This window comes from Lynx canadensis, chromosome C2 (assembly GCF_007474595.2).
Source record: "Lynx canadensis isolate LIC74 chromosome C2, mLynCan4.pri.v2, whole genome shotgun sequence".
Taxonomy (NCBI): Eukaryota; Metazoa; Chordata; class Mammalia; order Carnivora; family Felidae; genus Lynx; species Lynx canadensis.
The window spans coordinates 72,791,333-72,814,477 of NC_044311.2; the positions used below are offsets into that span (position 1 = coordinate 72,791,333).

At 36.0% G+C, this 23,145-nt stretch overlaps 1 non-coding gene across 1 annotated transcript; it reads right to left on the reverse strand.

Annotated features, from left to right (window-relative positions):
- Window positions 1–802: 802 nt before the first annotated feature.
- LOC115524343 lies at window positions 803–906 on the reverse strand. The gene has a single exon (XR_003972050.1). It is a non-coding gene; the product is annotated as a U6 spliceosomal RNA (small nuclear RNA).
- Window positions 907–23,145: the final 22,239 nt, after the last annotated feature.

Genomic DNA, 23,145 nt, shown 5'->3' on the forward strand with positions numbered 1-23,145 from the left:
TTATTTGTTTTTTGGGTGTTGAGTTAAGTTCTTTATATGTTTTGGGTGCTAGCACTTTATTAGATATGTCATTTGAGATATCTTCTCCCATTGTGTAGATTGCCATTTAGTTTTGTTGATTGTTTCCTTCAATGAGCAGAAGCTTTTTATTTTGATGTAGTCCCAATAGTTTGTCTTTGCTTTTGTTTCTCTTGCCTCAAGGACCTATGTAGAAAAAAGTTGCTATAGCAAATGTCAGAGAAATTACTGCCTGTGCTTGCTTCTAGGATTTTTAAGATTTCAGGTCTCACATTTAGGCCTTTAATACATTTTGAATGTATTTTTATGTGTGGTGTAAGAAAGTGGTCCAGTTTTCTTCTTTTGTATATTGCTGTCTATTTTTCCCAGTACCATTTGCTGAAGAGACTGTCTTTTTCCCTTTGCATATTCTTGCCTTCTTTGTCAAAGATTAATTGACCATATAATTATGGGTTTATTTCTGGATTTTCTATTGTATTCAACTGATCTATGTGTTTATTTTTGTGCCATCACCATACTGTTTTGATTACTACTTTGTAATATAACTTGAAGTCCAGAATTGTGGTGCCTCTAGCTTTGCTTTTCTTTTTCAAGATTGCTTTGGATATTCAGGGTTTTTTGTGGTTCCATGCAAATTTTAGGATTATTTGTTCTAGTTCTGTGAAAAATACTATTGGCATTTTGATAGGGATGGAATTAAATGTATATATTGCTTTGGGCAGTATAGACATTTTAATAATGTTTGTTCTTCCAATCCATGTGCATGGAATGTCTTTCCATTTCTAAAGACATGGAATACTTCATAAATTTGCATGCTATTCTTGCACAGGGCATGCTAATCTTCTCTGTATTGTCCCCCTGCTTGTGTGCTTTCTCTCTCTCTAAAAATTAATAAATAAAAAAGTAAATAAATAAATAAATAAATAAATAAATAAATAGCTATACAGATTGTTAAGAAGCTTCTTCTAAATCTGTGATGCTGGTTTAATGTGACTGCTAAACTCACAGGCACATACCACCACTGTTCTCACAGAGAATCTTTTTTTTTTTAAGTAGGCTGTACACTCAACGTGGGGCTTGAACTCATGACCCCAGGATCAAGAGTTGCATGCTCTATCAACTGAGCCAGACAGACACCCCTGTTCCCACACAGAAACCTGAGTATTTAAAGCTTGGAGCCACACATGGCTGAGCTCCAGTCACAGCAAGGCAATCAAAGGAGCCTTCTAACTTTGGGAAATTCCATGTTCTCTTTGTTCCCATCTTATTGTGGCTGTTCACAATGAGAGATAAAAGGTCAGGACTTTAGCTTTCAAAAAACCAACTTGGACAAATCAAGATAAATACAGTCCTGAACTCATTTGCATGAATGAATCCCTAGTCAATTCTTCCAGACAGAAGATGTCTTTGAGGGGAGTCTGGCATGAGCTTGAAAATATTATCATAAAATTCATGTTTGACTGCTTCTTCTTTCCCATTCATGGTTGAAGTTCAATGGGTCAGAGATAGGTAAACAGTTAATGGTTTTAGGTTACAGAAATTGAATAATAAAACTTCACATTTTGAGAAGGAAGAATATGATATCAGAAGAAAATTCTCTCCCCTTTAAAGAAATAAAGGAATAAAGAAAAAATAAAGAAAAGAAATTTTAATTAGAGGGAGGGAAACCATGAAACTCATCACTTGACTTGATAGCAGCTGTTGTTTTTGTTTTTGTTTTTTTCCAGACACTTTGTTATAAGGCTCTATGTTGATGAGAAAGCTAAAAGATACTGAATATCACTTATGGCAAATAAAATAAATAAATAAAAATATTGAAATGAGCAAAGAAAGATAGTCAATTCTGTCTCTTCCACAAGAATACTATTGTTATCTCAGAGTTTAGGTAATATTAACTAAGACAATATATGTGAAAAGTGACTAAACTATAGAAACAGAAAGTAGAGCAATGTCTGCCAGGAGTTGGAGGTCACAGAAGGAGGTGATCTTAAGAAGCACAGGGAAGGGCAGGGGCTCCTGGGTGGCTCAGTCGGTTCAGCATCTGACTTCAGCTCAGGTCACGATCTCGTGGTCCGCGAGTTCGAGCCCGCGTCGGGCTCTGGGCTGACGGCTCAGAGCCCGGGGCCTGCTTCCGATTCTGTGTCTCCCTCTCTCTCTGCCCCTCCCCCGTTCATGCTCTGTCTCTCTCTGTCCCAAAAACAAATAAATGTTTTAAAAAAAAAAATTAAAAAAAAAAAAAGCAGCACAGGGAAGGGATGCCTGGGTGGCTCAGTCGGTTAAGCGGCCGACTTCGGCTCAGGTCATGATCTCGCAGTCCGTGAGTTCGAGCCCCACGTCAGGCTCTGTGCTGACAGCTCAGAGCCTGGAGCCTGTTTCAGATTCTGTGTCTCCCTCTCGCTGACCCTCCCCTGTTCATGCTCTGTCTCTCTCTGTCTCAAAAATAAATAAAACGTTAAAAAAAAATTTAAAAAAGCACAGGGAAATATATGGAATGAGAGAACTATTCCTTAATTTAATTGTGGTGGACTTGTGTGCATTTGTCAAAACTTGCAGGGTGAATATTACTGCACTTAAAATGTACCTTAATAACAAATATTTTAATTTCCTGGCACATAGTAGGTAGTCAAGAAGAGAAACAGAGAACTCAGTTTTTGCTTTAGATGATGTGTTGTGTTCTAGAAAATGGGAAGAATGTGAGGGCCAGTCTGTAAGTTTCATATTCATATATTGAAAAACCAACGTGATCAGTCTAACAAAAGTTGGATTGCCTATAAACCTTGTTTCTATCATTCCCTGTTGATAAGATACAGGATGAGGGTTTTAACAGAGTGGCGGAGGGGTAGTCCCTCTCAGGTCTCTCTAGTTTGGAGGGAGAAAAAGGGATTCTTCAAGTAAAATGACTCAGCAGAAGTATATTTAATGTCACTTTAAAAACCGGAGGCTGAGAGCACAGTTGTGATAGCACTCTAGGTCACAGTCACATTGGTCAGTAACATTTGAATAATTGAAACATGAGATTTTCTCACAATTCTCAGGTACAATGAAAAATGTGCTCCCACAGACTGTGAAGGGGACAGAACATGAGGCATGTGGCAGCCACTGAAGTGGATGGAAGTGAAATAGGGTCAAACAATGGACTATTTTGCGAGCTAAAGTTTTTGACATATTATAGGTTTATTCACTGCTAATAATGTTAAGAAGTTAACAGTTCTTGAGTTCTTACATATAATGTCCAGAAATTTGCTAAATGTTTTACCTTTATTATTCACAATATTCTATTACTATAGGTATTATTATTGACTCCATTTTATAGATGGGAAAACTGAGGCTAGGATGTTGAGTCACTTGCCCAAAGTCACAGAACAAGTAGGGGTGGCAGAACTGGATTTTTTTTTAAATTTTTTAATGTTCTATTTATTTTTGAGAGAGAGAGAGAGAGAGAGAGAGAGACAGAGTACAAGTGGGGGAGGAGCAGAGAGAGAGAGAGAGAGAGAGAGAGAGAGAGGGAGACACAGAATCTGAGGCAGGCTCCAGGCTCTGACCTGTCAGCACAGAGCCTGACACAGGGCTTGAACTCGTGAACCATGAGATCATGACCTGAGCTGAAGTCAGACGCTTAACCGACTGAGCCACCCAGACGCTCTGGCAGAACTGGAATTTGAATCCAGTTTCTTATAATCTGAACTTTCTTTTCCTGATCACTGTCCTACAATGGTTATTTGCTCAGTGAAAACGCTTTTTATTGGGTCTTCTAATAGCAATATAGTATTTATTGGAGGAAAATATTCCTTTCTTTTATAAATTGCATGTTGCAGACAGACCTGTGAAGGAAGATAGGTGGATTGAAAATTCAAAGCATTTTAGATTTTTAAACAAGCACCTGAAAGCTTACATCTTTTGTCTGAGGCTTAAATAGGGCTTTATTTCTAAAGGAAAATAGCAAATCTTTGTGGATATTGGCAGCATTTACTGAGGGTGCTAAGGCCTACACTTCCAACATTAACACAGGGCACTCTGTCTGACCTTGCCCTGGAACACCAGAGGCAGTAAGCAAGGTTTGGAAAGCTGTGCCTTGTAAAAATGGGATGAAATATGCCAGAGCCGTGAAAGATTGCTGAGCAAATATTAAGGTCAAGAACTCTCTATGAGTCTTATTCTAAGTTGAAGCCAACATCTGGAAATCAAATTCTCTATTTCTTAAGACTGACAATGATCCTACACCTCTTCAGACCCAACACACGGAACAATAATAAAGTTTCATAAGCATCCAGGACAAAGAGCTTTTATTATATGATGGTTCACCTTTGATGAAAGAAAAGTTCTGAAGAATCAGGGTTACTTTTCTTTGTTTAGGAAAAATTAAAATTCATTTCAGAAACTGTACTTTTTTTTTTTTAGGACTGTGTTGAATTTGAACATACCATGAATCATTCAATAAAACTGTTTTCAACTTTCTAGAAGTTGACAGAACTAGAGTCTCTGTTTATTTTATTTATTGTCTAATAACACATGAAACTTATCATTTGCACTAAATATTTTAGCTTTTGAATATATGCAGCTTAAATACCTCATTTATATTATTCTTTAATTTTCCAGTCTTCATTGGTCTGGCCTCCTTAAGCTCTTTGTAGGAGGAACGAAATATTTCTTCTGCAATGAAATGTATGAATATTCATATTAAGTGCAATAAATAGACTATAAATAGTTCAAATCCAATTTTACTATAAATCAGTTACGAAAAAGATTTTGTATTCTAAAAATATTTTTGGATTTTAGATATCAGTTTACAATCCTGTAATACAATGCTAAAAAGGAACTTTATTTAACTGGATAGAAGTTATACTTCATTTTTTTAAATGTTTGTTTGTTTAGAGAGAGACAGACAGAGACAGAGAGAGAAAGGCAGAAAGAGAGAGATCACCAATCAGGGAGTGGCAGAGAGGGAGACAGAGAGACAGAATTCCAAGCAGGCCCAACACAGGGCCCCAACTCACGGACTGAGATGATGACCTGAGCCAAAATCAAGAGTAAGCCACTTAACCGACTGAGCCACCCAGGCGCCCCTAGAAGTTATACTTTACACTTAAATAAATTACAATCCTAGGCTTCAAAAATCTACATGTGCATATATACATGTATAAACTACAAACAAGTATTAAAATCATTTTCTTGTCTTAAAAAGAACATATATATACCTTCACAATACTCAATCTGAGAGATATTTGTTTTGAGAATGTTGATGCTTTTAGCAGGATAATAATCTATTATATCCATGTATTACTTTATATTTTGTCAAGTACTTTTATATTTACCGTCACATTGGTCTTCACACCATTTCTGTGAAATAAACAAAGCAGGAATTATTAATTTTTTAAAAATCACAAATTTTTTTTAAAAATTACCAAAGGAAGACACTCTTGCAGATAATGTGAAAGATAACAGAAGAAAGAAAAAGTTGGAAGGTTTCCCCCCTTGTTTTAGAGAAACAGAAACTTGGGAGTCAGAGAAGTTCAATGGCCAATCCTAGGTCTAACAGCTAGAAAGTAGATCTGGAATTGAAATCTAGACTGACTCTAAGACTTGTGAATTTTATTCTTTCAACAATATTTAGTGAGTGCCAACAGTGTTAGGCTTTCTGATAACCATATCCACTATACCACAGTGCCTCTCAGTTAAGAAACAGAAGACACAGAACTTTACAGCTTAAAACATCTGCAGAACCTAAATCCAAAGGACATGATAGGACCACACTGTCAGCAGAATTACTTTTTTTTCATTTTAAGGAGAATGTTTAGTTTGCTAACTAAAACAGATTCTTCCTTCACCAAATTCTGTTTAAATGGGTAACTTGAATCCAACAATGACTTTAGAGCTTGGGGGAGTCAGCACACTAATGTAGATTATGGCTACCACGGACCAGCCGTTTTCATAACTGACCACACGTATTTTGTAAGATGTTAGCTTTAAGATGTGCAGCTACTAGAGTCTACCAATAGTTGAGGTGGAAAGGATGATTGTAGAACAGTTTGGTGAACTATTGAAGATATTTCCAAAGTCTTAGTCTTGTCCTTTAGCTTTGGTGAAATGGTTGTCATTAAACTGTTCTTGACAGGTTTTGGAAAACTGACTTTTAGTGAATTGACCTAGAAACATTTGGTCTAAGTGTCAACTTTATGGTGTCAAATTAGGATTCTATCTCCAACGGAGGTCATACATACACTCTGCATTTAGTTTTTGGGGCTGCCTTAACAAAGTACAACAAACTGGGTGGCTTAAGCAACAGAAATTTATTGTTTCAGTTTTGGAGGCTAGAAGTTTAAATCCAGGGTGTCAGTGAAGTTGGTTCCTTTAGAAGGCTGTAACTGAGACTCTTGTCTCATGTCTCTACTAGCTTCTGGAAGTGCAGTGATTCCTTGGTTTATAGGTAGCATTATCTCTGTGTCTTCCTTCTGTGCATGTCTATGTCCAAATTTCCCCTTTTGATAAGGACACCTCACTTAAACTTGATTACCTCTGAAGAGATCCTATTTGCAAATAAGGTCACATTCTGAGGTACGGGGGTTAGGAATTAAATGTATCTTTATTGGGGTTGTGATGGTAAATCTTATGTGTCAACTTGTAGGATGTTTTTGGATGAGATTAACATTTAAATTGGTGAACTCAGTGTAAAACAGATTGCCCTCCGTAATGTGGGTAGGCCTTATCAAATCAGCTGAAGGCCTGAATAGAACAAACGACCAGCCTCTTTGAGCAAGAGAATTCTTCAGCAGACTACCTTTTAACTTCATCTGCACCATTGCCTCTCCTGGATCTCCAATCTGCAAAACTTGGAACTAAACACCACCATTGGCTCCCCAGGGTCTCCAACCTGAAGATTTGGGACTTGCCAGCCTCCATAATTGCATAAGGCAATTCCCTATGATAGATTTCTTTATATACAAGCACACGCACACACACACACGCACACACACACACACACACACACACACACATATCCTATTAATTCTGTTTCTCTGGAGAACTCTGACTAATCTAGAATAGAACACATAATTTAATCCATAGCACAGTCCTTGTTAGGGATACTCTAGCAATTTGAAAGAGACATGCTCCATAGAACTATTATACTACACCACTTGTGGCCTATTATGAATTAATATTTTTTGTATAAATTCTGTAATGATCTTGTGAATGTTACAATTATATTGCATTATATTTTTGGTGTTTAAAGTATCAAACAGATGTCTTTGAAGCTTACCATAAATTTTGCAGTCCTGTTTTAGAATTTATTTCTGGAAGCCTCAAACACTGGAGCTTAAGCTTTTCTCAATCTCTGACTCTACCTCGCTGCTCCTTCTCCACTTATTATCTCTTTCACTTGCTTCCTATTGCCAGGAAAGCTTTGCTATTTCTTGCCTACTGGCATTTGCACACATTCTTCTTCTTTCCGTGAGGTCACATTCATCACCTGCTTTAAGAAGTCTTCCTGAATAAATCCTCATTCAATTGGAGCAGGTAGTAGCTGTGTGCCATTCCATCCCCAAACAAAAGGCATGGGACCATTTCACAAAAGCCCAGCATAAAAACATCAGCGTTTGGTGCAAACAAGCTGAGGAAATTCATAACATACATAATGATGAATTAAAGAGAATCAGGTGAGAAGAGATGGCGATGTCTGATGATGAAATAGAAGAAACAACACGAACAAAAAAACTGGGAAATCAGCTTAATATCACAGGCAGAATTTCTGAAGGAAGAAAATGACAGCCTCCGTTGGCAGCCCGATTTCTGTCTGAATGAGGTAGAACCCCTGAAGCAAGAGCAAGGCAGAGCCCACAGAGAAGATGACGTCTTGGACGTCAAGTCCAAGAGCAATACAAAAGGACAGAAGCTGAACTTGAAAGTGTCAAAAATGACAAGTTACAGGTGGAAAACACGTTGGAAAATCTTAAAGAAAAGGTACATCTGTCCTATATGAACCTTTTCCCTTGCCCTTTCCCCCCTTTTCGGTGACAGTGAAAATGCCCTGGCAATTACTGCAATAGGAATCAATGTGGAGTGCTTGGCTGAATGGGGATTAAAAGCTCCCTTTCTGGGAATAATTCCTGAATTGAGGGCTCTGCCTTTAGATGTGAGTCCTTGGCATATCTAAGGACTCTGGAGTGTATACTTTTCAATGAATAAAAAGTTGGTGTATCCCTTAAAAAAAAAGTCTTCCCATATAAACTCCAGCCTTATTTAATAAGTCTGTAATTAGTAACATTTTTTAAAATTTTTGTTAATATTTATTTACTTTTGAGAGAGAGAGCGTAAGCGGGGGGAAGGGCAGAGAGAGAGGGAGACACAGAATCCGAAGCAGGTTCCAAGCTCTGAGGTATCAGCACAGAGCCCGACATAGGGCTCCACCTCATGAACCACGAGATCATGACCTGAGCCGAAGTTGGACGCTTAACCAACTGAGCTATCCAGGAGCCCCTAATTAATGACATATTTAATCAATGGTAGTGTAAGAAAAATTCTCTCCTTCCATTTTCACACCATATTTTCCAGTGACAAAGTTCTCTCCAATGGCCTATTGGTCAATCTAAGAAATTTGGAATCTAAAGTTTAGTGGGAAGCCTTTGAAGTATTAGAAGCAAGTGAGATATGATTCTGTTTTTACCAGAAGGATTACTCTGGCTGATCTGTAGGGAATGGATCAGAAAAGGCACAAATGGAGTGGGAAGACAAGACAGGAAGTCCAAACATTAATCCAGATGAGATTTCAGCTTTTACTAGGATGTGCCATGAGACTGAGAAAGAAAAAAATACTTGATAGTGGGTTACATATGTGGAGTGAGGCAGGAAGGAGCTTTCAGTAGTGACTAACAGATATGAAAAGATGGTCAACCCCATCCATAATAAGATAAATGCCAATGAGATCTATAACAAGATCACTTATTTAGGGAAAAATCTAAAATGTTGGTAACATATTCTGTTGGTGAGACTCAAGGAAACAATGTCATTTAATGCCGATGGGAATGCCAAATTGCACAGACTCTTTGGAAGAGAAGTTAGCAACATAAGCATTTATCTTTTGACTCAGTAAAAGTTGATACCAAAGATAAACTGGAAAATATACAAAATTGATATATTTGCAAAGCTATTCATCACAGCAACATTTGTAATAGCAACCAATGAGTATACTAAAGCTGACTTATATTGCTTACAAGAATTAGTTGTTAAATTATCAGGGATTGTGTAAACTGGTTGTTGAACATAGTGATTTAAAATTAAACTACATATGGGGCACCTGGATGGCTCAGTCCATTAACTGTCCAACTCTTGATTTCGGCTCAGGTCATGATCTTACTGTTGGTAAGATCAAGTCCCACATCAGGCTCTGTGCTATCACAGAGCCTGCTTGGATTCTCTCTCTCCCTCTCTGTCTGCCCATCCTCCATTTGTTGTGCTCTCTCTTTCACTTTCTCAAAATAAATAAACATTTTTTAAAAATTAAATTATATAAGCTTGCAATTAAATACCTTATATTTAAGAACAGAGATAGTAAGTACTCAAAATTCATCAATTTCTAGTTATTTTACTATATTTTATTACTATGTGTCTCTTGAGAATTATGAATGGTGGGAATACTACATAATGGCATGCTACTGTATGTCACTTCCCAACTTCACATCCAGTGACATGATGTTAGTAGCTTGAAATCATCCATGGTAGGAGTATTTACATCACATAGAAATATGCAAACACTCCAAATCAGAACTTTTTCCCCTAAGAAGAGCTAATTAGTAAACATTTACCAACACACAACTGGAAATAATCCAAACATCCATCAAAAGCATTCTGGTTGAATAAACCATGATATATCCATTCAATGAAGTACTACACAACTATAAAAGGAAATAGGGCTCTTTTTATATACTCACATAAAAGTGATCTCCAGAGTATACAGACAAGTGAAAAAAGCAAATTGAAGAAAAGTATGTATGACATGCTTTTAAAAGCAGGGAGGATACAAAGGCATGTATGTTTTTGCTAATTTTTTTTTAAATAGAAGGCTAGCAGAAAAGTTTTTAAATGGCTACATACTAGGTAGAAAGAAGAAACTATAATAAAGATGGAGATAGATGATTGACCTCTTTGAATATACCTTGTTTGGTAGAATTCTTTGGAACCATACAAATATTTTACATAATTAAAAAACTAAGATCTTATTAAAAAAAGAAATCCCTAAACCTCTGAAGCAAAATGAAACAAATTAATCTATGCAATGAGTTGATGGCATAATCACACAGAAAGAGTTATTTCAAATGAACTGAAAACATAATAATTTTATTTGGCTAGTCAGATACACCCTTAGGACCAACATAAATATAAGAAATGTAAAAAAAAAAAAAAAAAAAAAAACCTTTCTTTTAGGTTTTTATTTATTTATTTTTGAGAAGGAGAGTGAGCATGAGCAGGGAAGGGGTAGAGAGAGAGGGAGAGAGAGAGAATCCTAAGCAGGCTCTGCAATGTCAGCACAGAGCTGGATGTGGAGCTTGAATTCATGAACTGTGGGATCATGACCTGAACCAAAATCAAGAGTCAGATGTTTAACCAACTGAGCTACACAGGTGGCCCAAACCGTAAAAAAATCTTAAAATTTTTTCAGCAATCATATTGCTAGAGATAGCATTGGTTTTGTTATTTTGAAAACTATTATATACAATCTAGGAAGAAGAAAATAAGTAATGATGTTTATGCCATTAAGAACCAATATTTTTTACAGTAGTATAAAACATCATAAATATAAAATCAAAGAAGTTAAGTAAAAATATTGTAACCTTAAATTTCAAATGTTGTGAAATCATATTTTCTCTTTTAAAATATTTAGGTAGTTCCTAGCTCTGTGCTCTGAACAAGCCTAGATATGATGACAAATGCAGCAGGAGTGAGCACTCTTAAAAATCAAGATTTTGATCTCAATACCACTTTCCAACACTGGGTTCCTTGCAAAACTAGATGATTTCAGTGCTGAAGCAAGGAATGTCTAAGGTGATCCTGGAATATCTCATCATCCCAGAAAACAATGAGGCTACCAAAGACTATTGAAGTTTGTCAGAAGGAATCAGGAGCCAAATTGGAAGAAACTCCTACTAGTCAAAGATGGCATAATTTGAGCATCAACAAATATAATTGCTGCAATGGATTGAAACATGTAAAAATATTGTTAAAAGTTCATTGGCCATCCATGCAATATGATACAGAATCAACCCATTATGCTAAAAGCTGATAAGTAAAGGGAAAGAATAGAGGATTTTGCCTTTACCATTTAAAACATACTGCTGGGTAACCAAAAGTTGTGACAGGAAGTTTCTTTTTATAGAAGTATTTCAGCCAATAAATGAAGAAGCAACAATAGAACAACATTTTATAACCATGGTCGGCATAATGGATCTACTCTAAACAATGACCATCAAAAGTTTATCCAGATCATAAAAATAAGAAAGACAGACTTTACTTGCTTCATGATGGAAGATGTAAAAAAGAAAACCTGGACAGTATGGAGGTTCCTCAAAAAGTTAAAAATAAAACTACCCTAGTAATCACAATCTAGTAATTACACCACTGGGTATTTACCCAAAGAATACAAAAACACTAATTCAAAGGGATATATGCACCCCTATGTCTACTGCTACACTATGGAAGCAGCCCAAGTGTCCATCTCTAGATGAATGGATAAAGAATATGTGTATACACACACACACACACACACACATATACATGTATACATATATATATCATATATATGATATATATATGATATATATATAATATATATATATATTGGAATATTATCCAGCCATAAAAAAGAATAAAATCTTGACATTTGCAAACAACAGGGATGGAGCTAGAGAGTATAATACTAAGCAAAATAAGTCAGTCAGAGAAAGACAAATACCATGTGATTTCACTCATGTGGAATTTAAGAAACAAAACAAATGAACAAAGGAAAAAAAAGAGAGAGAGACAAACCAAAACCAAAACCAAAAACAGACTCTTAATTATAGAAAATAAACAGATGGTTACTAGAGGGGAGGTGGGTGAGGAGGATGGGTGAAACAGGTGAAGGGGGTTAGGAGTGCACTTATCATGATGAACATTACAAAAAATACAGAGGACAAAGGGAAACTACAAGGTAATGGCTGTTTCTTCATCAAATCTATTTCTGGGACAAGGGCGGGGAGAGGGAGGAATAATAGGGGCTAAAATAAATGTAAGAGACACATCAATAATTGCTATATGTGGACTTTATTTGGATTCTGACTTAAATCAACAGTAAAAAAATAATTATAAGGGGCGCCTGCGTGGCTCAGTTAGATGAGCCTTGGTTTCGGCTCAGGTCGTGGTCTCGTGGCTCATGAGTTTGAACCCCACATTGGATTCTGTGCTGTGCAGAGCCTGCTTGGGATTTTCTGTCTCCCCTTCCCCTCTCACATTCTCTGTCTCTCTCAAAATAAATAAATAAACTTGAAAAAAATTATAAAATTTAAAAAATAATAATTATGAGTCAATCTATGATATTTTGATAAAGTTTTTTTTAAAGAATTCTTATCTTTTTAGAGACATATATGAAAATACTTGTGTGCAAAATAGTATAGTGTTCAGGATTCATTCCAAATTAATCCAGTTTGGGATGTGGTAGACTGGTAGGAGTATAAATAAAACAAGAGTGGCATGCCAAATGCTGAAGTCAGGTATTGTCTCTATTTTTGTAGGTTAAATTTTCCATGTTAAAAAGTTAAAATGTTTAAAAATTTAACTATCCAGTTTTTGTTTGTACTGGGAGGTGGTTAAGATGCCATTTGCTGATACTGTAATGTCTTAAGGAGGACCAAATTTGGGGTGGGGAAGGGATTTAGAAGAAGGGAAGTTAATCATTTAATTTTCAGTTCTGAACATGGTTTGAAGTATCTGAGAGCCATGTAAGAGAAGATACTGAGTAGTCAGATAAATATAAAATTTGAACCTCAGAAGAGACATCTGGACTAGAGATCTAAATTTAGCATTATCAGCATATGGGTGGAAATTGATACAATTACTTAGGAAGAGAATATATTGCAGAATAAAAACAAAGCATACTGAGTGCCTATTACATATCAGACACTATTCTAAATTCTTTAAATGTTTTTAAAATATACTTAATCCCGGGGCACCTGGATGGCTCAGATGGTTAACCATCTGACTCTTGATCTCAGCTCAGGTCTTGGTCTCAGAGTTGTGAGTTCAAGCTCCATGTTGGGCTTCAAATTGGGCTCTGTATTGGGCATGAAGCCCAAATAGATAGATAGATAGATAGATAGATAGATAGATAGATATAAATATATATTTAATTCTTTAATTAATATTTAATTAATGTAAGTATTTAATCCTCACAATGATCCCATGAAGTAGATATTACTATTATTTCCTTTTTATGTATTAAGAAACATAGGCACATAATTCTTACCTATAGTAAGTTTAAGCTTTGTGACCAGAATTTGGATCCTTGAAGTATGGACTCTGAAAAACAGAATCCCCCAGGACTGTGACCTAAAGAGCTCTGATACCCAGAAGTAGAAAAGAAGAAACCAGAAAATGAAAAAGCAGCCAAAAAGGTCAGAGAGAAAAATATTTGAAAGGTGTGTCAATATGAGACAAAACAAGAACACATTCAAGAAAGGGAGTGGCCAACAGTGTTGAACAGTGCCAAGAGGTCAAGGAGAATGCAAGCTGAAATTAATTCCATCACTGGTGGCAAGCTCAGTTCATGACTCACGTTACAGTTTATTTCCGTCAGGATACTTTTCAAAAGAGTGACTGAGACATGGTGTGATTCTAACTTGATAATAAATAATAGCTTCTACTATTATACATGTAAGCATAATAGCCTCTACTATAGCATATTTTACCTCAAAATACATGGGATACACAAATCTAGACACTCAAAATATAATTGTAGAGAGGATTTTTCTGCGGTTAACAGTAGAAATTCTTACTGAACGGGTTCATCTTAATGATTCTTTTATATGGAGGTTTTTCCTAATACATTTAAAATATGATTCAGTTTTCAAATCTGTCAAACATGAAATTTTAAAAACATTTCCTGGGGCGCCTGGGTGGCGCAGTCGGTTAAGCGTCCAACTTCAGCCAGGTCACGATCTCGCGGTCCGTGAGTCCGAGCCCCGCGTCAGGCTCTGGGCTGATGGCTCAGAGCCTGGAGCCTGTTTCCAATTCTGTTCTCCCTCTCTCTCTGCCCCTCCCCCGTTCATGCTCTGTCTCTCTCTGTCCCAAACAATAAAATAAATAAACGTTGAAAAAAAAAAATAAAAACACATTTCCTGTACACCTGTATTATGATTTTTATACATTTTTAGTGTTTGCTAAGATTAGGAACAATTTAAATTTCGAGGAAGAATGAAGCTTTTAAAAGCTATTAAATAAAAATGATTAGCTTTTCCTACTGTTCAAAAATTATCTTCTTTAAATTTTCAAATCTTACTTTTGGTTTCAGTGAATAAATTGTTAGCATTTATGTTCTTGGTTTCTTAGGGAGAATCTTTACATTTTAAGGAAATTTATTTGTGATATGGGTAATAGTGAAGGACTCCATTTTCATCTGAATATACTCAGTTAAGGTATTTTCAGGAGCTGCTGAGTATGTTACAGGTGATGGAAAATGTTAGAGCTCTTCCTCTCAGATAATCTGTATGTAATCATCAATGTCTCATCCATGTCATACTATCTTATGTTTTTATGCTGATAAAAGAAACCAAACCAAATAAAACATTTTTTGGCTTGAATTAAAAAAAAAAAAAAACTTTTTTTATGCTTATTTTATTTTAGAGACAGAGAGAGCAGAGGTGTGGGAGGCGCAGAGAGAGAGGGAGACAGAATCTGAAGCAGGCTCCAAGCTATCAGCACAGAGCCCTGCACGGGGATCAAGCCCACAAACCGTGAGATCATGACCTGAGCCAAAGTCGGGCACTTGACTGAGCCACCCAGGCTCCCCAAGGCTTGAATGTTTAAAATCTTAATAACAATATTAGAAAATGGGAGATGCTTACTTTCCAATCTATGTTTGTTTGGTTTTAAATGTTGGCCTAAGGATCAAAATGAAATTATTAACAAGCTGGCTCTCATCTGTACAAAAACAAAACAAAACAAAACAAAACAAAAAAACAGAGGAAAATTATCTGGTAATTGACATGAACTGCACAATCTAAGCAAGCCTATGAAAAGCTAACATACTACTTCTCTATGATAAGAGGAAAAGAAATAATAGATAATATTGGAGCTGGCAACTATAGGACCAAAGCAGGCTCATCACCTAGCACAGGGACAGTTACATAGTAAGTGATCAGTAAATCAGTGTGGAACAAACAAACGAATAAATAAATAACAAACGAATCTTGTGTTTGTACCAGTAATGAGAAGCAAGAGGCAGCTTGTTAAATGATAATAGCCAATTTATACTGCATGGTTATCATGTGCCCAGCCCTATGAATAATTTAAATGGCCGAGATTCATTACTGCTTACCACATGCTCTACTGCTTACCAGACCATTACTAACCGAAGCCTCAACAGGGAGCATTATTATCATCATCATATCTAATCATTTCATCTTATGAATGAGTACACTGAAGCACAGAGAGGCTACGTAACCTGCCCAAAATCACAAAGCTGGATAATGGTAGTTCTGAGCTGTGAACAGTTTATATTCAAAGCTTGTTCTTTAAGCCACCATGTCCTGTTGCCTCATTCTGTGTGATTAAAAACTTTTTATCTGTTGCATTTGCTAAAATCCTTCCAGTTTACCCAAATCCTTTCCATATGTGTTAGTCCTAAACACTTTCAAGGTTGTCTATGGGGGGCCTATCTCTACTACCAGCAGCCTCGCCTGCCACTCCTGGAATAGATTTGTTTTCTGGAATCACTGACTTTCAGAGCGGCACTTGAGTCAGTATAAAGTAGTAGCCAAGTACATGGGCTTTGGTCTCCAGCTAAATGCAAATCCTGGCCTTTTTCCCATACAAGAATTTCTTTAAATTCTGTATATTATTATCCCACCTTGGAAAAAAAGGCAAGAAGAGTGAGAAGAGATTGCATACTGCTTACCAGTTACTGACTGTATTAGTTCAAGTTCTTACTTTTAATAACTCTGTTTCAGTCAGCAAGACAGGGCAATCTAGTCATTAAGGAGTGGGTCTCTGCTTCTAATAAGTGAGCCTCGTTGTCAACAATTCCTTACTTCTGATGAAGCAACTTAACCAGAAATGGAGCAAGGAAAAGCTGGCCTGTTCTTCTGACAAATGGAGAAGGGGAAAAGTCACTCTAGTCCAATGGTTTTCTAAATGCAATCTGCATCCTCCTGAGGGCTCCAAGACACTTACAGGGAGTCTGCTAGGCCAAAACTATTTTTATAATAAAACTGAGATGTTATTTTTCTTCTTTACTATGTTAATGTTTACTAGTGGTGCAAAACCAATGGTGGCAAAACTGTTGGTCCCTTAAGAAGAATCAAGGCAGTGACACCAAACCACACTGGTAGTTACATTCTCCACCATCATGTGCGCATAATATAAATAAAATACCAGGTCCACTCATGTAAGAATGTCCTTTATAAGGCACTAAAATTGATTAACTTTATTAAATCTAAACATCTTACTAATATTCCATATGATGAAATGGGAAATACACTGAACTTCTGCATACTGAAGTATGATGCCTGTCGCCAGGAAAAGAAATTTGTGCAATAGAGCTACGAGCAGAACCACCTTGTGTTTTCATCAAACTTCATTTTTACTTGAAAAAAAGAGTGACAGACAAATAACGGATTACCAGATTGGGTATTTGGTAGACTTTTACTTTTTTTTTTTTTTTAAATGAACAAGCTGACCCGTCACTTCAAAGAAAACAGCAGATGGTATTTTCTTCAAGAGAAAATTTAAATTTTGGAAAAGTTGAGTTTACCACAGTGAAATTTACAATTTCTCAATACTTGAAAGACTTTTGTAATGAGAATAATAGTGACATTAACACAATTTTTTATGTTGTATAATGAAACGGGTCAACATTCAGAAGATCTGAATAAATTGGTGAACCAATATTTTCTCAATGACCAATGAATAATTTTACAAAACTATGCATTAGTCAAAGATCCATTCAATGTTCAAGATATACATCAGCAGATTTCAACACAACTGAGTACACAAAGTTTAATTAAATGGTTTCGGATTTCACTCTGTAATTAACCTTTAAAAACTTAACACTTGTAGGGGTTTGGTGTAATATAAAAGATAAGAAAACAAAGGACAGGCAGAACAAGTGAACTGTACAATATTAAATATAAATTGCTGAAGGTCTGAGATTAGAAACTTGGCTCCTAAATCCCTACCTCCCAAGAATAGGTTTCTAATAATATTAACCCTATCTTAGTAATAATTATTAAGATCCTGAAGAAAGACATGGCCCCTACTTGATTCCTAAGCATTACAACTTAAAATTTAGAAAGAATTGGTCTACAAAATTGTTCCAACTTTTTAATACTAAAACAGTTTGAATACTTTTACATTTAGTGCTTACCTTTGAAGTAGCCATTGACAAAAAACTACAAGGAATTATATTCAGTCTATAGGCAATATGTGGTTTACATTTTGATTCAGGGCACCCCTTCCAAGGACCTAAATCCCACAAATTGGAATCTGAAGTGTGTGGGGTGTGTGTGTGTGTGTGTGTGTGTGTGTGTGTGTGTGTAAGGGGCAATTTTCTCAACAGAAGTCTGTCTAGTGCTTTTTACAAAATTCTAACAGCTTGGGATTGTGGGAGAAATAGGACTCAGTCCAATCTTTGTGAAGTAGTAATACTCTGGCTTTCTTTTGTTTTCTTTTCTTTTCTTTTCTTTTCTTTCTTTTTTTTTTTTTTAGAGAGAGAGAACAAGCAGCAGAGGGCCAGAGGGAGAGGAAAAGAGAGAATCTTTTTTTTTTCTTAAAAAAAAAAATTTAGTGTTTATTTATATTTGAGAGAGAGAAAGAGACAGAAAGCAAGTGGGGGAGGGACAAAGAGAGGGGGAGACAGAATGTGAAGCAGGCTCCAGGCTCTGAGCTGTCATCACAGAGCCCGACATGGGGCTTAAAAACTCACGAACCATGAGATCATGACCTGAGCCAAAGTCGAACGCTTAAACGACTGAGCCACCCAGGTGCCCCGGGAGAGAGAGAATCTTAAGCAGGCTCCGTGATCGCCATCAGTGCAGAGCCTAAAGTAGGTCTTGATCTCATGACCATAAGATCACGACCTGAACTAAAATCAAGAGTCAGATGTTTAACCAGCTGAGCCACCCACATGCCCCAGTACTACTCTGACTTTAACCAGTGTTCCAGATATATCTCCTTTCAATTCAAAGATATAACAGCACCATATTTATTCCTTTGCCAAACCAAACCTGGGATGGAAACAGACAGGAGATTCAAAGCTAATAGGAGGTGTTGCCAGTGTCTGGACCAACATTTAAATTCAGAGAATTTCAAATTCAGCAGAAATCTTAACAGATCAGCTAACCTCTCTTCATTTTTAAAAGATGAAAAAACTGTGGCCCAGAAAAATTAAGTTTTTACAGTGAGTTAATGCCAGAGATAGAACTGAAAACCACAGGCTTTTCTCTATACCACAACTTGATCATCTAATTGCTTTTTTCCTTGATTGTCAGTTCCCTATCTTTAAACCTGGACTGAGGTTTTCTTAACCACAACAAAAAGAACACAGCATGCTAAAGAACTGGTTAAATAGAATCAAGGAACCCTATTTACTTTCAAAAAAAGAGAAAGGTTTGTTAAATGCTAAGAAGTTCATAATAGTCTAGTCAGTTGACACAGGTTCTTAGGTTTCAATTACAGAAAAACATTACTGCCAAAGTCCGCAAGTGCTATCCTAATTTTTCAGATTACTTCCTTAGAAAGTGTGCTTTTGATCTGCTCTTCCAAAGAAGAACACAAGTGCAGACTTCAATGCTTAATAAAGTTAAAAGCTTCTCCCTGGGGTAACTGAAATTTTTATCAAAGGGGCGATAGACCTGGTTGCAGCTGCAACAAAGAAGTGCCATATAAAGCCAAGTGGAAAGCAGTTACACATCATTGGTGGTACACGGCCATTGAACGTGGTTATATTAATTGGAATCTATTGCACAGGACATTCCACTACATGCTGGGCAAATGACCCTGAAAGTTTTGAGTCTCTCTGGTGTATAAAAAAAGTTCAAATGTAAAAATAATCATACAGATGGTGGATTCTCTATCCTTGAATGGGCATAGCCACCCTGAGATGTGGGTGGCTGGAAAATTTCTTTTTTAAATAATGCCCTTTGAGTGAGTCCCCATATATGCATCTTCTTTTACAACCATTTGAAAATTTGTCTTCTAATAATTTCACACAGAGCTTTCAGCGTAGCAACATTCAAAAGAATAAAACTAATGAAATACAGCAACTTTTACATTTTTACTTTTGTGCTTTGGGAAAATTCCAATTAAAAGATGTGAGGCAGTTCAAGTTGGAATTTCTTTATTGCTCCCCAAATGAATAACTTGTAATCGAATAGAAAAATTAGAGAGATTTAAAGCCAAAGTAGTATGGAATATGTTTCAAGTATATAAGGATGCACCCTTTATGCAGCACTTAGGGTTTGAATTTTTATAACCTTAGATGCTCATATTGTCCCTGATTGCAGGTTGTGTGCAAAGAGTAATCATGACATTTGTCTTTTAGGCAGAACTCATTCCTGAGCTTCATCACTGCCTCTTTATCTTACTCTTGAAACTAAATATTAAAAGAGAATCCCAGATATTATGTCAATAAATAATAACCCTAAAATGTCAGAAACATTGTCACGATATAGCCAAGTGATAAGACTAATCCCTTTCTCAGCTTCCCAAATTTTTCCCAATTTTATAAATAAATTATCTAGACTACAAATCAATGAAAATGTAAGCCCTACCTAGATGATGGCCAGAGGATGAATGTACTTTAAAAGTATTGCACTTCAAGCCAACTTTCATTTACTCAAAACTGGAAGCCTCGAATTCTTACATACATCAATCTTTTCATCAAGCCATACAACACATGTTAAAAAAAAATACTAAGTTTCTATAACATCCAAGTTCTATTTTCCCGCAAGGATCAACACATAATGTTGACTGGATTTTTGATTAACATGTTTATCTAAAGTATAACATTGAAGAGCAGTCAAAACCCAGAAATCAACACATTTACAAACATCTTAAACTAATTAAAGCAAACAGAATAATTATACTTTTTTTTTCTTCCGTAACCATAACCAGTGCCTTTTCTATATTTACCTTTCTATCAATAGGTGAAATTTCAGTGATTTCTGCCTTTCACAAAATGATTACTGCAGAATCAATTGGAGCCCCCAAATGTGAGCATTATTATTGCCTAGGAGAACAGGGAAGATATTATATTTATAACCAGAGCTTGTTAGATGTGGGAGATAACCGACCTCTTTCCCAAGGGTCAAATATCAATGAATATAGTATTTAAGTAGACGCAACATGACCACTTGAATCACACTCCAGTAGGTAGAATGGAACTAAGGAAAGACAAATGACAAATGAAAGATCATGATATTCCACTCAGGGCCTTGCTCCCCACTGAGTGGTGTCTTGCATCAAGTGAGAGCCAGAACCAAGATTTAGAGATTACAAGATAGGTAATTTCTTTGTAATGAAGAATTATAGTCATCCCTGATTTAATGAATGATTACAGCAATACTCCACTGTGGCTTATCATTGAAAAAAAGTTAACAGGACATTAAATGAATCATTTTCCTACCAAGTCATTATATTGCTCATCCTACTTCCTCTCACAGCTCTCTACTAAAATTGATTTGGCCATAATATTTTGTAAGGGGTGTGAGCAAGTACTGTTCTTTAGGTGTTCCTCACCACAAAATACAACAGTATGTAGAAAACTGTAATGGGAATATGCTTTTCCTAGACTGTCTACTTTTACAAATGTACATCACCTATTATTACACAATCAACCTGTATGTACATTGGGTAATCAAAGTAAAAAATTTTCATCCCTCGTCAGAGGACAAAGGTTTTCAAACCATCATGTTATCTTTGTTTTATTTTTCTTTAGTGACTGATAAACTGTGACTATTTTATCTGCCTAAAAGACCTACCAGAAAGATTTGAGGAATGTTTGGTGGCCCACTTAACTAAAAATCAATCACTGACAGTATAACATAGTAGGTTCAGAATCAGACAATTATAATTTGAATTCAGACTGCAATACATTATCAGTTCTGCAACTTAGGTAAGGCTATATAAGTTCTCTAATTATAAGCTTTTTCATTTCAAAAATGAAAATAATAATACTTTCAATATAGGGTTCTTACGACTGAATGTGATAATACATTTAAAACACTTAGCAGTGTCAGACTTAGCATTACACATGGTAATTCCATGGATAAATCGTAGCTATCAGGGCCACCACCTGACTTTATAGTTCTTTTGAATTAGAAAAAGCCCTATGGATATTCAACTTAGAAAGCAAAGCATGAACTGGATTTTAACCTCCCCTGGCCACCTCAGCTAGGTCTTTCTGCTCAGTGTGCAAACTAGACAACTGTACTCAGAGATCTTAGGATCTACTATCAACTATAGCACATGAAATTTCCATCACTAAAATAATTCCTTGTGAATAAGTTTTTCCCCACTCTCTAGAAAGCCCCTGCTATTTTGATATTTAATAAAAACAAGATAATGAGATGGATAATCTCACACACTAATGTACAAATTGGTATAATATTTCTGGTACAAATTGGTATAATATTTCTGGAGGGAAAAATGGTAATATTCATTAAGAACTTTAAACAGGCTTATACCTTTTAATCTAGTAATTCCATTTTGAGACTTTATTCTAGAAATAATCAGAGACACAGAAATATATTTGTCAAGTGTTATATAAAATAGTGAACATCGGAAACTACCCAAATATTCAAATATTGTTAAACTGAATACTCTGCAGCCACTTAAATTTCTTCTCAAAGAAGTTTCAATAACAGAGCAAAAGCTTACTAAAATGTGGAGTGAAAAAAACAGGATGCAGAATTGCATATTTGTGATTCCATTAAAAATACACAGAAAAAAACCCTAGGATAAACTAACAAAATATTTAGAGTATTTCTTTCTGAATACACAATAATATCAACATACAGAAATCTGTTGTGTTTCTACACACCAATAATGAAGCAGCAAAAAAAGAAAACAAGGACTTGATCGCATTTACAATTGTACCAAAACCCATAAGATACCTAGGAATAAACCCAACTGAAGAGGTAAAAGAGCTGTACTCTGAAAACTATAGAACATATATCAAAGAAATTGAAAAGGACACAAAGAAACGGAAAAACATTACATGCACATGGATTGGAAGAACAAACATTGTTAAAATGTCCATACTACCCAAAGCAATCTATACATTTAATGTAATCCCTATCAAAATACCACTGGGATTTTTCACAGAGGTAGAACAAACAATCCTAAAAATTGTATGGAACCACAAGACCCCAAAAAGCCAATGCAATCTTGAAAAAGAAAAACAAAGCCAGAGGCATTGTAATTCCAGACTTTAAGCTATATTACAAAGCTGTAGTCATTAAGACAGTATGTACTGGCACAAAAACAATGGAGCAATGGAACATAATAGAAAACCCAGAAATGGACCCACAACTATATGGTCAATTCATCTTTGACAAAGCAGGAAAGAATATCCAAGAGAAAAAAGAGTCTCTTCAACAAATGGTGTTGGGAGAACTGGACAGGTGACCAGAAACTGGACCACTTTCTTACACCATACACAAAAATAAATTCAAAATGGATGAAAGACCAAATTGTGAGATAGAAAACCATCAAAATCCTAGAAAAAAACACAGGCAGCCACCTCTTTGACATCAGCAGGAGAAATTTCTTACTAGACACGTCATCGAAAACAAGGGAAACAAAAGCAAACATGAACTATTTGAAGATAAAAACTTCTGGGGTGCCTGGGTGGCTCAGTTACTTAAGCATCCAACTCTTCAGCTCAGG